Source organism: Nilaparvata lugens, chromosome X (assembly GCF_014356525.2).
Source record: "Nilaparvata lugens isolate BPH chromosome X, ASM1435652v1, whole genome shotgun sequence".
NCBI classification, from domain to species: domain Eukaryota; kingdom Metazoa; phylum Arthropoda; class Insecta; order Hemiptera; family Delphacidae; genus Nilaparvata; species Nilaparvata lugens.
In genome coordinates this window covers 104227034-104242488 of record NC_052518.1, presented here as the reverse complement: position 1 = coordinate 104242488, position 15455 = coordinate 104227034, and the positions used below count along the sequence as shown (strand labels likewise).

The 15455-nt window shown below is 34.9% G+C and overlaps 1 long non-coding RNA gene across 1 annotated transcript; it reads left to right on the top strand.

Annotated features, from left to right (window-relative positions):
- Nucleotides 1-12364: 12364 nt before the first annotated feature.
- Nucleotides 12365-15203, top strand: LOC120354889. Its single transcript, XR_005573279.1, has 2 exons — nt 12365-12502; nt 14952-15203. It is a non-coding gene; the product is annotated as an uncharacterized LOC120354889 (long non-coding RNA).
- Nucleotides 15204-15455: the final 252 nt, after the last annotated feature.

Here is a 15455-nt window from a genome sequence, read left to right as displayed (position 1 = left end):
TGGATGCATCATTTCAGATGCAGGAGCTGAGGAAGGTGATGATGGCTAATGCAAAGGATGGTAGGGCACCAGGAGAGGATGGAGTATCATACAATTTTTTCAAAAATGTATTGTCTATTTGAATGTAACATGTGAAGATATATGTCTACACAAATTCAAAAATATTAGTTTACTGATAGAAGAGCTCGCTTTTCTATTCAATAGAGTATGGAATGAGGAGGTAATCCCCTTGGAATGGCAAGAAAATTTAATTGAACCAATCCATAAAAATGGTGATACTCATAAATGTCAAAACTACCAGACCATATGTTGTTCATCAGTTGTATACAAGATGCATAGTTACTAGAATTCTGGAAATGAACAATTAGAGCAGGTCAATCGTTTTGAATACTTGGGAACCGTCTTGGAAAGATGGAACAAGAATCTCTTACTAGAGTAAGAAAAGCTGATCATATCTTCTACCATTTGCACAATACCCTGATAGGAAAGAGAGAAGTTGGCTTGGGAGTGAAAATGCAGATCTTCAAGGCAGTATATAATTGGTATGGGCATCTTATCAGAAGGTCAGAAGATAGGAAAGCCAAGCAAATAATGGAGGCCATCCCTGAAGGAAGAAGAGGTAGAGGTCGACCAAGGAAACCCTATCTTGACAGTAGGTTTGAAGTGTCGAACATTTTAAGGTATTGTTCCTGGATGATAGGAGACTACAAATGTCGTATTTGAAGTGTCCAAAACTCAGCAGTTATGCTGCCATTTGTTTTTTTTCACTTAGGAATTTTTATCTCAAGAAAGAAATGTTGTATTGATCTGAAATTTGACAATGAATATTTAGGCTATAAAGACTCAACTATAAAAAATAAAATAAAAATTTTCAATGTAAATTTTCAAAATGGCGGCCATTTTAAATTTTTGATTGCAAATTTCACGACACCCGTTTACTTAACAAAAAAATTACAAGAGACAAAAAAGTTAGCAAATCTTATCAAGATTTCAAATTTTATCAGTATAGTCTCTATAACTCTACCCCAAAATATGGGGTTTTCATGTTTTTCACATACCGTATTATTTCTGTTGTCGTCATTGGATTTATTTTAAATAATTACACACAATTTAATACATTTTATAAATCCTTCACTCTATTTTTACAAGTGTTGCAAAGCTTTTTCGTGCCATAATGTTTTATGACAATATCTCTCTCATGGAGTAGCATGGGTAAACACCTATCTGGGAAATGTAAACTTCACTTTAATGTAAAATATTCATACAACTATTGTAGGTTGATTAATTCAAACTTGAGTGGATGCAAAGTTATTATTGATTGTATTTCTTTGAACTTTTGAGATTTCTATAGAGGCCCTTTTCATATTTGGTTTCAGTACTATCAGCCCCCAGCATAGACATTTCTCCTTCCAGATCTTCAACCTGCCCAACCACACTTCTAACACCAAGACGAGTCTCCTCTGAACGGATTCACGCCAATTCAAACAACACCAGGACAACCGACCGTCCTCAAAGGCTCTTGCAGCTACTTTTGCCGAAAAAACAGCAGGTAGATTCATAAATTGTGCACTGGTAACACCAAGATAGGCACAAGTGAGCCTAAGCCTCTTGTAGCTCACCTAGACTTTACGTTATACTTCAGAAGGGTTTTATAATGTACTCACAGACCGTGACATAACGGGAAAGGAAGTCAATCATGATTCTTCTCTTATTTGTGAATGAAATAATATTATAAAGTTTCATGTTTTATTTCATGCAGCATTACAGGATAGAAGAGTGGTTAGGCCTGCATGAAGTGTGAAAGAAGAGATAGGAATTTAAAAGGGATAACATCTTTTACCATTTAACAATTACAATCAATACCATATCTTTCTACCAATACAATCTTTTACCATTTTTGAGATCGGTTTCTGAACTTCTTTTTTCAAACAACCGACCTTGATATGTTAGTATGCACTATGCTCAAAAATGAGCTTGCTCTTGTTATTTGTTGCAGATTGCCTTAATAAGATTGTACGGAGGTTGGACTTGATATTAATACTTCCAATTTTCTATTTGAAGATCTATGCAGAACTGTACCACTATTACAGCCATAGCGATTGATTGATTTATTTATTACATATCAGCTCTTGAAAACCCCATTTGCTTTTAAAAACATCGAAATTATAGCCTACAATTGCGAAATTACAATATATAAATGAATTGAAAATATTATTCTAAATATACAAAAGAAGTAATGATAAGCAAACTAAGTTACAAATAAATGGACAATTATGAAAGTAAGACAAAAAAAGGTATAACCTAATTACCATACAATTGAGAAATATTAAGATATTTATGATATTTTTACAAATAAACTTAAATATTCATCTATTAAGCAAGAAATATGAATACATGGTCAAGATTTTTTGAAATTTATAAACAGATGTAAACATTTTGCAAAAAAAATATACATGCTGACAATATTCAAATGCTTCTAATATGCAAAATGTGATAGAAAGATTTTTCATCAGATCAGATAACCAACCATTCACAGTATAAATGAAAAATTAGTAACAAACAGGAATGTCTTGAATGATTGGTAAATATGTTTTAAATTGTAATATCAACTGGAGTGAATTAACAAAAATATAAATTTTGCTATCAATTCAACACAAGCATGCAGAACCTTATAAGAAAATGCTGAAAAAGCATGGCAAACAGGTCAAAAAAGTTTAATTGTGAAACATAGAAATAATAAACACTAGAACCATAAACACTGAAAAGCTACTTTTTAAATTAGAGAATCATTTTGCAACAAAATTAATCCACATGCTACCGGGAGCAGCAGGTCAAATGTGATGTCTTTGCCTTTTGTATATTATATGAATCTAAGATTGCAAAGTTGTATAAGCCAATTTAGCGAGTCAAATATGATTTATTCAAGCCAAAAAGGCACAGAGTCAAATGTGATTTATTTAAGCCAAAAAGGCACAGTGGGGGCAGTGAGTCGAATGTGTGTTCTATTGTAACTAGTGATTGAACTTCAAATTCTGCCACATAAACTGGTTCATCTTATAATTATGATTTTACAGCTTTATTGTAATAATGTATGTTAGTTTAGGTTAGGTTAGGTTATACATTATTGTAATAATGTATGTTCAGTGTTTTACATTGTTAGATGCCCAAATCGATGGAGTTTCAAACATGACGTCTTATTCATAATGAGCGTTAGTGATTAAGCATTTTTCTTGTTGCATCAATAACTTACTTCAATCTCATTCTTTGTAATTACTCATATAGATAACCTCAGTTTGATTAAATCAGATTTGACTTGTTCTCTCCTCTTAGCGGTTTATATTAGAAAACAAATCTAAAGAGAAAAAAGGCTGATAATAACTAGTGGCAAAGGTGTTTCAACCTTTCCCTACCCCTACCCCTACCACCAGGTGGTCATCAGTGTTCTTGTGTAATATTTTTAAATATTATTCCTGATCTCATTATTAATGTAATAAAATAAGTAGGAAGTGTGAGCTGTGCACCCGCTCTTTTAAACTGAATAGGTTAGGGGCTTCCTCCTCACTGTGAGGAGTGGCACTCGACTTTGACTGATCCACCCCTTCCACCACCTCCCTGAATTCTTTCCTCCCCCCTACCACCTGGGCAGAGAATCCATGTGAACAACATCTGCATTCCTCGGAGGCAGCTGATAAGTTGCCATCACATTCAATTCACATTGAAATTATGTTTGACTGACTTTAATTTCGTCGGTCAGTCTATGCCACTGGTATCTACCAGAGGGAGAATCCATGTGAACATCTGCATTCCTCAGAGGCAGCTGATGAGTCGCCATCACATTCAATTCACATTGAAATTATGTTTGACTAACTTTAATTTCGTCGGTCAGTCTATGCCACTGGTAAGGGCTGCACCAATATCACAGATGATCCGTCATCTTGCAAATTTTTTGTTGAACGTAGCCTTGGTCATCCTTAAGTTTTTGTTGAATGTGACCTTGTTCATCTTGTAAAGTTTTTCTTGGACGTAACCTTGGTCATATTGTAGAGTTTTCCTAGAACGTAAAAGTGTTCAAGGACTGATTTGTCAGCTCGAGATGCTGATCTTCATTAGTAAATCTTAACTCTGATGTATGATATTGATTATCATGAAAATTTTATCATCATCCTGATATGTTGAAGAAGTAGAATGTAACTTCATAAAGTAGCTTCTTCATAAATTAACCGTTTTATAAAGTACGTAACTTATTCAAAAAATTGAAACAGGTCAGATTGCTATTCAAGTTCAATGATATCTGACAAAGTTTAAGTCTATTTATTGTGTTGACAATGTGTGATTGATTTTAGTTGAATCTATCTATATTTCAGTATTAGATTTAGACACAACGAAGATTTCTCGTACATTCTGTTGACATTGTTTGAGTTTGACCAGTTTCGGTAGTGTCTTGAAATGAAATCATGATTTGATTTGAGGTTAGTTCTTGTTGAGGGCTCTTCACTAGTGGCAAAGGTGTTTCAACCTTTCCCTATCACTACCCCTACCACCAGGTGGTCATCAGTGTTCTTGAGTAATGTTTTTAAATATTATTCCTGATCTCATTATTGATGTAATAAAAGAAGTAGGTGGTGTGAGCTGTGCACCCGCTCTTTTAAACTGTAGTCCAATTTTTAGTGGAAGCGAATGAGAGGGTAGTGTTGGGTGTTTCCTATCTCTCTCTCTCTCTCTCTCTCTCTCTCTCTTGATATTCACCCAGTATTTGCCGCTCACTCGTCCCCCCCCCAAAAACTCTTATCATCTTCCACTGTTTTATTCTGTGTGAACGATACACTGCAATTGTCTAATGTATTTAGTAGTAGAATGAATATTGGCAATTCATTCAAATATTATATTATACTGATTACCTCTCTCGCTTTTAAAGTTATGGAATTTCAAATTTTATTCTGCCATTATTTATTAGTAGAATATTATGAACTCTGTATTCCCTAGGACAATGAGGAAATTTTCATGCAACCAGCGAAGGGAAACCCAACCTGTTCCAGGAAACCTGTTACATCAAGGTAACCAGGTTTCATCGAGCCAGCTGAAAACAACTGTAAAGCTGCCTGGGATATTATAAACAGCCATCGTCCCAAGAAAACACCAATTGAGTCACCACTCACCCCTGATGAGTTCAACAACTACTTTGTCAGTGTGGTTGATGACAAACTGGTGGATTTGCCAGACTGTGGCTCAAGTCCTGTGGCCAATGTTGGTCAGGTGCAGCAGCGCTGGATTCATGGAAACCAGTAGATACTACCCAGGTCAGGAACATCATTTCTGGGCTGAAGAACACCAGGAAAAAGGATATCCATGGGCTTTCTACTATTGTGCTAAGGGCAACTTCTGAACAAATAGCAGAACCAATGGCTACAGCCATAAACAACTGTTCTAAGGCTGGAAGGTTTCCGAACAGTCTCGTGTGACAGGACTTGATGCAGCTTTGCTGATCTGAAATCTTTGGTGAAACCATTTTGAAGTGCAAGTGATTAGTCAGGGTGGGGGTAGTCACCCTCCCTCTCTGTCTAATCTACCCCTCCTGCTGTTGAATTGAATTATCAATTATCAATTTGTCTTCCTAAATGATATTCTAGCAAAGAATGTTTTAAATATTGCCCAATGGTTTCATCAACGAATTTCACATGATGCGCTTTCTAAAACAAGTTGATGTGTGTATGTGTGTGTGGATAATGGTTTAATCAATAAGATGTAATCAATATGATGTGATTTTATTTGTGCATTACTATCTTTCACTTTGTCAATATATTTAACATGATAATTATTGCTTAGGAAAACTTAAGAAACTAACTGTAAGATTTGAAACTATTCATTATGCCAATTTTAATTGGAAAATCAGTGAGTTATTTTAAACTTTCCCAAAAGTTTTGTGTACGCAAGAGTAAGGACAACTTTGAATAAGGGCCACTTTGTCCCCTACCAACCCTGTACGAATCTACACCAATTAGAGAAACATTTTGTAACAAAATTAATCCACATGCTACCGGGAGCAGCAGGTCAAATGTGATGTCTTTGCCTTTTGTATATTATATGAATCTAAGATTGCAAAGTTATATAAGCCAATTTAGTGAGTCAAATATGATTTATTCAAGCCAAAAAGGCACAGAGTCAAATGTAGTTTATTTAAGCCAAAAAGGCACAGTGGGGGCAGTGAGTCGAATGTGTGTTCTATTGTAACTAGTGATTAAACTTCAAATTCTGCCACATAAACTGGTTATCTTATAATTATGATTTTAAAAAAGTTTTGTGTACGCAAGAGTAAGGACAACTTTGAATAAGGGCCACTTTGTCCGCTACCAACCCTGTACGAATATACACCAAAGGGATACTGTACTGATATCAATACATACAAATCTACTGGGTGTCCAAATAGTCACACACCAAAGGGGTTTCACACTTTTACCCATCAATTAATCATAATATCAACAATAATTACTACAACAGATTCATCGGAATTGAAAACATTTACAATTACCAAAGTAAAGTTTTCCAATGGAAGATTGAATAATATAACATATAGTAAGCCTATTAATATTAAAGAGAAATTTATTATTCTCCCCAGCATAGAATAAGAGCTTTTTGCTCAAAAATTTTGTGTAAGCAAGAGTAAGGAAGACTTTGAATAAGGGCCACTTTGTCCGCTACCAACCCTGTACGAATATACACCAAAGGGATACTGTACTGATATCAATACATACAAATCTACTGGGTGTCCAAATAGTCACACACCAAAGGGGTTTCACACTTTTACCCATCAATTAATCATAATATCAACAATAATTACTACAACAGATTCATCGGAATTGAAAACATTTACAATTACCAAAGTAAAGTTTTCCAATGGTAGATTGAATAATATAACATATAGTAAGCCTATTAATATTAAAGAGAAATTTATTATTCTCCCCAGCATAGAATAAGAGCTTTTTGCTCAAAAATTTTGTGTAAGCAAGAGTAAGGAAGACTTTGAATAAGGGCCACTTTGTCCGCTACCAACCCTGTACGAATATACACCAAAGGGATACTGTACTGATATCAATACATACAAATCTACTGGGTGTCCAAATAGTCACACACCAAAGGGGTTTCACACTTTTACCCATCAATTAATCATAATATCAACAATAATTACTACAACAGATTCATCGGAATTGAAAACATTTACAATTACCAAAGTAAAGTTTTCCAATGGAAGATTGAATAATATAACATATAGTAAGCCTATTAATATTAAAGAGAAATTTATTATTCTCCCCAGCATAGAATAAGAGCTTTTTGCTCAAAAAAGCGGGACAAAGTTTTCTGAGGTTTCAAATTGTATCAATTTTTTGCTTTTAGAAGTTCATCTGTTATAATTTGCGTTAGTATCATCTGAGCTAGGTACATGATTATTTATTCGAAAGGAAGTTTTTTGTATCGTTTTGTCTATTCAATTGAGGTAAGGAAGAGTTCCCTCATTGAAATGTGTATTTCATTTGTTAGTGGGAGTATTATTATCTGGACATTGTGTGAACTTTTTTCATTTCCCTGTTGGTCATGTCGACTCATTTTGTAAAGTGTTACTTTAATTTCTGTATAATTTACTGATTAAGTATTTTTGTATTTTGAATACATACTTGTTAGAACATGGCAGTTTTTTGTATGATTTACTTGGCTTTGATGTGATTTTTCACAATTTACCTTTTTGTGTTACCAAAATTGTACATATACAATTGATTTCGATTTGATTCATGGTGAAATGTCTTTTTATGATAGATGAGAGTAGTTATTGAAAAATTCTACATTCTTTATCTATTTTGTTTCTCCTACTATTATATCAACCCTGGTTAATTTGTGTGTAGGGGAAGAAGTATTTGGTTCCATGCCTGAAGCACAGCATCTGACAGACAAAGCTGTTCCACAACTTGATCTTTAACTAAGCTTAAATCAAGTCCCCTTAAATAAACTTTGAAAGATGAGAAAACTTAATCACTATTCCACTATTTAAGATAAATAATTACAATTATCTTTGGATATATGTGGAAGAGGATAAGGCAGGAAGAGATGAGAGCAGCAATTAACAAAATGAAGGTTGGAAAAGCAGCTGGGCAAGATGAGATTACACCTGAGATGATCAAGTACATGGGGGTGAATGGAGAGAAGCTACTGCTGAGGGTGCTGAGGCTTGCCTGGAAGTACAAGAAGATTCCAAAAGATTGGGAGTTGGGAATAATAATACCCATTTTTAAAAATGGTGATAATAGAGAGTGTAAAAACCATAGAGGCATCACACTTCTCAGTGTTCCAGGGCAGTTCTACTCTCATAGAAAGCACTCTCCCAAGAAAACACCAATTGAGTCACCACTCACCCCTGATGAGTTCAACAACTACTTTGTCAGTGTGGTTGATGACATACTGGTGGATTTACACCAAGCACCTGTGGCTCAAGTCCTGTGGCCAATGTTGGTCAGGTGCAGCAGCGCTGGATTCATGGAAACCAGTGGATACTACCCAGGTCAGGAACATCATTTCTGGGCTGAAGAGCTCCAGGAAACAGGATATCCCTGGGCTTTCTACTATTGTGCTAAGGGCAACTTCTGAACAAATAGCAGAACCAATGGCTGCAGCCATAAACAACTGTTCTAAGGCTGGAAGGTTTCCGAACAGTCTCGTATGACAGGACTTGATGCAGCTTTGCTGATCTGAAATCTTTGGTGAAACCATTTTGAAGTGCAAGTGATTAGTTAGGGTGGGGGTAGTCACCCTCCCTCTCTGTCTAATCTACCCCTCCTGCTGTTGAATTGAATTTGTCTTCCTAAATGATATTCTAGCAAAGAATGTTTTAAATATTGCCCAATGGTTTCATCAACGAATTTCACATGATGCGCTTTCTAAAACAAGTTGATGTGTGTATGTGTGTGTGGATAATGGTTTAATCAATAAGATATAATCAATATGATGTGATTTTATTTGTGCATTACTATCTTTCACTTTGTCAATATATTTAACATGATAATTATTGCTTAGGAAAACTTAAGAAACTAACTGTAAGATTTGAAACTATTCATTATGCCAATTTTAATTGGAAAATCAGTGAGTTATTTTAAACTTTCCCAAAAGTTTTGTGTACGCAAGAGTAAGGACAACTTTGAATAAGGGCCACTTTGTCCCCTACCAACCCTGTACGAATCTACACCAATTAGAGAAACATTTTGTAACAAAATTAATCCACATGCTACCGGGAGCAGCAGGTCAAATGTGATGTCTTTGCCTTTTGTATATTATATGAATCTAAGATTGCAAAGTTATATAAGCCAATTTAGTGAGTCAAATATGATTTATTCAAGCCAAAAAGGCACAGAGTCAAATGTAGTTTATTTAAGCCAAAAAGGCACAGTGGGGGCAGTGAGTCGAATGTGTGTTCTATTGTAACTAGTGATTAAACTTCAAATTCTGCCACATAAACTGGTTATCTTATAATTATGATTTTAAAAAAGTTTTGTGTACGCAAGAGTAAGGACAACTTTGAATAAGGGCCACTTTGTCCGCTACCAACCCTGTACGAATATACACCAAAGGGATACTGTACTGATATCAATACATACAAATCTACTGGGTGTCCAAATAGTCACACACCAAAGGGGTTTCACACTTTTACCCATCAATTAATCATAATATCAACAATAATTACTACAACAGATTCATCGGAATTGAAAACATTTACAATTACCAAAGTAAAGTTTTCCAATGGAAGATTGAATAATATAACATATAGTAAGCCTATTAATATTAAAGAGAAATTTATTATTCTCCCCAGCATAGAATAAGAGCTTTTTGCTCAAAAAAGCGGGACAAAGTTTTCTGAGGTTTCAAATTGTATCAATTTTTTGCTTTTAGAAGTTCATCTGTTATAATTTGCGTTAGTATCATCTGAGCTAGGTACATGAAAGGATGTTTTTTGTATCGTTTTGTCTATTCAATTGAGGTAAGGAAGAGTTCCCTCATTGAAATGTGTATTTCATTTGTTAGTGGGAGTATTATTATCTGGACATTGTGTGAACTTTTTTCATTTCCCTGTTGGTCATGTCGACTCATTTTGTAAAGTGTTACTTTAATTTCTGTATAATTTACTGATTAAGTATTTTTGTATTTTGAATACATACTTGTTAGAACATGGCAGTTTTTTGTATGATTTACTTGGCTTTGATGTGATTTTTCACAATTTACCTTTTTGTGTTACCAAAATTGTACATATACAATTGATTTCGATTTGATTCATGGTGAAATGTCTTTTTATGATAGATGAGAGTAGTTATTGAAAAATTCTACATTCTTTATCTATTTTGTTTCTCCTACTATTATATCAACCCTGGTTAATTTGTGTGTAGGGGAAGAAGTATTTGGTTCCATGCCTGAAGCACAGCATCTGACAGACAAAGCTGTTCCACAACTTGATCTTTAACTAAGCTTAAATCAAGTCCCCTTAAATCAACTTTGAAAGATGAGAAAACTTAATCACTATTCCACTATTTAAGATAAATAATTACAATTATCTTTGGATATATGTGGAAGAGGATAAGGCAGGAAGAGATGAGAGCAGCAATTAACAAAATGAAGGTTGGAAAAGCAGCTGGGCAAGATGAGATTACACCTGAGATGATCAAGTACATGGGGGTGAATGGAGAGAAGCTACTGCTGAGGGTGCTGAGGCTTGCCTGGAAGTACAAGAAGATTCCAAAAGATTGGGAGTTGGGAATAATAATACCCATTTTTGAAAATGGTGATAATAGAGAGTGTAAAAACCATAGAGGCATCACACTTCTCAGTGTTCCAGGGCAGTTCTACTCTCATAGAAAGCACTCTCCCAAGAAAACACCAATTGAGTCACCACTCACCCCTGATGAGTTCAACAACTACTTTGTCAGTGTGGTTGATGACATACTGGTGGATTTACACCAAGCACCTGTGGCTCAAGTCCTGTGGCCAATGTTGGTCAGGTGCAGCAGCGCTGGATTCATGGAAACCAGTGGATACTACCCAGGTCAGGAGCATCATTTCTGGGCTGAAGAGCTCCAGGAAACAGGATATCCCTGGGCTTTCTACTATTGTGCTAAGGGCAACTTCTGAACAAATAGCAGAACCAATGGCTGCAGCCATAAACAACTGTTCTAAGGCTGGAAGGTTTCCGAACAGTCTCGTATGACAGGACTTGATGCAGCTTTGCTGATCTGAAATCTTTGGTGAAACCATTTTGAAGTGCAAGTGATTAGTTAGGGTGGGGGTAGTCACCCTCCCTCTCTGTCTAATCTACCCCTCCTGCTGTTGAATTGAATTATCAATTTGTCTTCCTAAATGATATTCTAGCAAAGAATGTTTTAAATATTGCCCAATGGTTTCATCAACGAATTTCACATGATGCGCTTTCTAAAACAAGTTGATGTGTGTATGTGTGTGTGGATAATGGTTTAATCAATAAGATATAATCAATATGATGTGATTTTATTTGTGCATTACTATCTTTCACTTTGTCAATATATTTAACATGATAATTATTGCTTAGGAAAACTTAAGAAACTAACTGTAAGATTTGAAACTATTCATTATGCCAATTTTAATTGGAAAATCAGTAAGTTATTTTAAACTTTCCCAAAAGTTTTGTGTACGCAAGAGTAAGGACAACTTTGAATAAGGGCCACTTTGTCCCCTACCAACCCTGTACGAATCTACACCAATTAGAGAAACATTTTGTAACAAAATTAATCCACATGCTACCGGGAGCAGCAGGTCAAATGTGATGTCTTTGCCTTTTGTATATTATATGAATCTAAGATTGCAAAGTTATATAAGCCAATATAGTGAGTCAAATATGATTTATTCAAGCCAAAAAGGCACAGAGTCAAATGTAGTTTATTTAAGCCAAAAAGGCACAGTGGGGGCAGTGAGTCGAATGTGTGTTCTATTGTAACTAGTGATTAAACTTCAAATTCTGCCACATAAACTGGTTATCTTATAATTATGATTTTAAAAAAGTTTTGTGTACGCAAGAGTAAGGACAACTTCGAATAAGGGCCACTTTGTCCGCTACCAACCCTGTACGAATATACACCAAAGGGATACTGTACTGATATCAATACATACAAATCTACTGGGTGTCCAAATAGTCACACACCAAAGGGGTTTCACACTTTTACCCATCAATTAATCATAATATCAACAATAATTACTACAACAGATTCATCGGAATTGAAAACATTTACAATTACCAAAGTAAAGTTTTCCAATGGAAGATTGAATAATATAACATATAGTAAGCCTATTAATATTAAAGAGAAATTTATTATTCTCCCCAGCATAGAATAAGAGCTTTTTGCTCAAAAAAGCGGGACAAAGTTTTCTGAGGTTTCAAATTGTATCAATTTTTTGCTTTTAGAAGTTCATCTGTTATAATTTGCGTTAGTATCATCTGAGCTAGGTACATGAAAGGATGTTTTTTGTATCGTTTTGTCTATTCAATTGAGGTAAGGAAGAGTTCCCTCATTGAAATGTGTATTTCATTTGTTAGTGGGAGTATTATTATCTGGACATTGTGTGAACTTTTTTCATTTCCCTGTTGGTCATGTCGACTCATTTTGTAAAGTGTTACTTTAATTTCTGTATAATTTACTGATTAAGTATTTTTGTATTTTGAATACATACTTGTTAGAACATGGCAGTTTTTTGTATGATTTACTTGGCTTTGATGTGATTTTTCACAATTTACCTTTTTGTGTTACCAAAATTGTACATATACAATTGATTTCGATTTGATTCATGGTGAAATGTCTTTTTATGATAGATGAGAGTAGTTATTGAAAAATTCTACATTCTTTATCTATTTTGTTTCTCCTACTATTATATCAACCCTGGTTAATTTGTGTGTAGGGGAAGAAGTATTTGGTTCCATGCCTGAAGCACAGCATCTGACAGACAAAGCTGTTCCACAACTTGATCTTTAACTAAGCTTAAATCAAGTCCCCTTAAATCAACTTTGAAAGATGAGAAAACTTAATCACTATTCCACTATTTAAGTCCAATTCACTATTTAAGATAAAAAATTACAATTATCTTTGGATATATGTGGACGAGGATAAGGCAGGAAGAGATGAGAGCAGCAATTAACAAAATGAAGGTTGGAAAAGCAGCTGGGCATGATGAGATTACACCTGAGATGATCAAGTACATGGGGGTGAATGGAGAGAAGCTACTGCTGAGGGTGCTGAGGCTTGCCTGGAAGTACAAGAAGATTCCAAAAGATTGGGAGTTGGGAATAATAATACCCATTTTTAAAAATGGTGATAATAGAGAGTGTAAAAACCATAGAGGCATCACACTTCTCAGTGTTCCAGGGCAGTTCTACTCTCATAGAAAGCACTCTCCCAAGAAAACACCAATTGAGTCACCACTCACCCCTGATGAGTTCAACAACTACTTTGTCAGTGTGGTTGATGACATACTGGTGGATTTACACCAAGCACCTGTGGCTCAAGTCCTGTGGCCAATGTTGGTCAGGTGCAGCAGCGCTGGATTCATGGAAACCAGTGGATACTACCCAGGTCAGGAGCATCATTTCTGGGCTGAAGAGCTCCAGGAAACAGGATATCCCTGGGCTTTCTACTATTGTGCTAAGGGCAACTTCTGAACAAATAGCAGAACCAATGGCTGCAGCCATAAACAACTGTTCTAAGGCTGGAAGGTTTCCGAACAGTCTCGTATGACAGGACTTGATGCAGCTTTGCTGATCTGAAATCTTTGGTGAAACCATTTTGAAGTGCAAGTGATTAGTTAGGGTGGGGGTAGTCACCCTCCCTCTCTGTCTAATCTACCCCTCCTGCTGTTGAATTGAATTATCAATTTGTCTTCCTAAATGATATTCTAGCAAAGAATGTTTTAAATATTGCCCAATGGTTTCATCAACGAATTTCACATGATGCGCTTTCTAAAACAAGTTGATGTGTGTATGTGTGTGTGGATAATGGTTTAATCAATAAGATATAATCAATATGATGTGATTTTATTTGTGCATTACTATCTTTCACTTTGTCAATATATTTAACATGATAATTATTGCTTAGGAAAACTTAAGAAACTAACTGTAAGATTTGAAACTATTCATTATGCCAATTTTAATTGGAAAATCAGTAAGTTATTTTAAACTTTCCCAAAAGTTTTGTGTACGCAAGAGTAAGGACAACTTTGAATAAGGGCCACTTTGTCCCCTACCAACCCTGTACGAATCTACACCAATTAGAGAAACATTTTGTAACAAAATTAATCCACATGCTACCGGGAGCAGCAGGTCAAATGTGATGTCTTTGCCTTTTGTATATTATATGAATCTAAGATTGCAAAGTTATATAAGCCAATATAGTGAGTCAAATATGATTTATTCAAGCCAAAAAGGCACAGAGTCAAATGTAGTTTATTTAAGCCAAAAAGGCACAGTGGGGGCAGTGAGTCGAATGTGTGTTCTATTGTAACTAGTGATTAAACTTCAAATTCTGCCACATAAACTGGTTATCTTATAATTATGATTTTAAAAAAGTTTTGTGTATGCAAGAGTAAGGACAACTTTGAATAAGGGCCACTTTGTCCCCTACCAACCCTGTACGAATATACACCAAAGGGATACTGTACTGATATCAATACATACAAATCTACTGGGTGTCCAAATAGTCACACACCAAAGGGGTTTCACACTTTTACCCATCAATTAATCATAATATCAACAATAATTACTACAACAGATTCATTGGAATTGAAAACATTTACAATTACCAAAGTAAAGTTTTCCAATGGAAGTTTGAATAATATAACATATAGTAAGCCTATTAATATTAAAGAGAAAATTATTATTCTTCCTGCGTTAGTATCATCTGAGCTAGGTACATGATTATTTATTCAAAAGGAAGTTTTTTGTATCGTTTTGTCTATTCAATTGAGGTAAGGAAGAGTTCCCTCATTGAAATGTGTATTTCATTTGTTAGTGGGAGTATTATTATCTGGACATTGTGTGAACTTTTTTCATTTCCCTGTTGGTCATGTCGACTCATTTTGTAAAGTGTTACTTTAATTTCTGTATAATTTACTGATTAAGTATTTTTGTATTTTGAATACATACTTGTTAGAACATGGCAGTTTTTTGTATGTTTTACTTGGCTTTGATGTGATTTTTCACAATTTACCTTTTTGTGTTACCAAAATTGTACATATACAATTGATTTCGATTTGATTCATGGTGAAATGTCTTTTTATGATAGATGAGAGTAGTTATTGAAAAATTCTACATTCTTTATCTATTTTGTTTCTCCTACTATTATATCAACCCTGGTTAATTTGTGTGTAGGGGAAGAAGTATTTGGTTCCATTCCTGAAGCACAGCATCTGAC